Below are 2,155 nucleotides of genomic sequence, written 5' to 3'. Positions count from 1 at the left end.
GCTCTCGGTAGTCTTAATTTCCGTGCAGTATGTACATTTGCAACATTAAAACTTAACTTTATGTCATGGCGTAATAATCAATTACATATATTTTGACACCAAATGTGGTCATTTTGTAAAATTCGAATTTTCCCGCCAAACCTGACCGCCATCGATAATTATTTCCCCATATTGACTCCGCGGTTGAACTAATCACCAAAATAGATTCAGCTAGCTACCCCGAAAGGATATATTTTGATACCAAACTCGATCATATTATAATTGGATATAAAAAAACGTCATTTTCAGTCATAATTGACGGTCATTTAGGATTTTTGCCAATTTGACCCATTTGGGCCCGGTTTCGGACCATACGAAAAGTTCCATGCATCACGCTCTCACCCAAGTGCTCTCGATCTCAAGTTGATGTTCCGACAACCAACTTTGAACTTATTTTCAAGATGTGTATCGTTGTCAGACCTAAAATATCAGGTTGGGAATAGAACCAAGACGTCAGTGTCCTTCCCAACCACACGAGTACTATCTGACAGAGCACGTTCGATTCCTCTCTAGGCAATAAGCATATCGCCCCCCCCCCCTCACCTTCAATGTTTTCATATTATCGTCTTCAAGTTGTTCACACAAAATATCTATGAAGTTCTGCTTATTGACAGAGTTGTGCTACCTTCCGTTTGTACATGCTATCGCTGGGTGTGATACAACATCCAGATTGTGTGTCCCTTTCAAAAAAAATCAAGAGGATTCGAACTTCGAACTGTGTTTGTGTGGTGTGCGAACAAATCAAACATTAGGACGCTTGGGTATGAGAAAGCTTAGGGAAAAGGTAGTGAAAAGCTTGTCATGTGTCCAGATTCAGAATTTGCCGTCAACTCCAGATTTTGCGAAGTGTCATGGTTTCCGCGTGTACTACCAGGTGCAATTGTGGATGGGGAGCGGTGATGAATTAAGCCCAAAATTGAATTTGACAAGGTAACAGATAACTACTATTTGGGACATGTGATAGACTACCAAGACTTTAGAAGAAATGGAACAATTCAGGACTGCACAGTAATTTAATGCGCATGTGATTATTTACATTTAATCCGTTAAAAACGCTCATAGGGTTTTTAGGCAAAGGGGGTATAACTCTGATACGGCAGGTCGTGGGACGCTGAATATCGATAGGGTTCGTGCTCTCATGACGAGATGATTAACACCAAATCAGAAAAAGATCCGTCAAAATCTGAAGCTTCTATCGCGTTAACGAGCCAAATGTTGACGGACGGACGGACCGACCGACCGACGTACAGGGTGATGCCTATATATATATACGCCCAAACTATATGGCACACGAAAACAACATAAACGAAAACAAATTGTTTAAAAATCCAGTTCAGTACTAATAAGGGGGGTCACGTGGCTAAGTGGGCAAGACGCTAGCTCGCTAGCCTGGAGGTCGGGTGTTCGATCCCTGCATTGGCCGAGAAAGTTCATCCAGATTTTCCGGCGTGGTTCTCCCTTGTCAGTGATGCAGGACGGAGGGGCTGACAAGGAAAGCTGTCTAGTCGTTCGGATTGGACGAAAAACCGAGGTCCCGTGTACACATTGGCGTGCACGTAAAAGATCCCTTGGCAGTTGGAATTCGATATAAGAGTAGGCCGTAGTGCCGCTGTCCGGGCAAAATTTCCCTCATAGCACACTGTATGGCGTATGCCCGTCTTCATTAGCCCAGGTTAGGAGCAGAACAGTAGGACGTTAAACTCCATTTCATTCATTCATTCAGTACTAATAAAACAAGACTTAGACTATGTAGATGTTAGATTTATGTAACGATAGGTGTCGCGTGCTACCACAAGGTATAAAACATGGAAAGGGGGAAACGAAAAAAGCCTTCCAAGTGGTTAACATACATCCTTATACAATCGCTAAAAGCATATCTCCGTTTTAATGAAGTTGGACAGGCGACCCTACTCCTTGTCACGTACAACCGGGGATTCGAATATATCATTGGACGTGTAGCATTATACATCATTAGATGTACAGCATTATATATCATTAGACCTGTAGCATTATATATCATTAAAAATGTAGCATTATGTATCATTAGATATACAGTATTATACATCATTAGACGTGTAGCATTATATATCATAAGATGTACAGCATTATATTTCAT

This window comes from Patella vulgata, chromosome 7, assembly GCF_932274485.2.
Source record: "Patella vulgata chromosome 7, xgPatVulg1.2, whole genome shotgun sequence".
Lineage (NCBI taxonomy): Eukaryota > Metazoa > Mollusca > Gastropoda > Patellidae > Patella > Patella vulgata.
The sequence above is the reverse complement of the archived record's forward strand: the minus strand, read 5'-3'. Positions refer to the sequence as shown.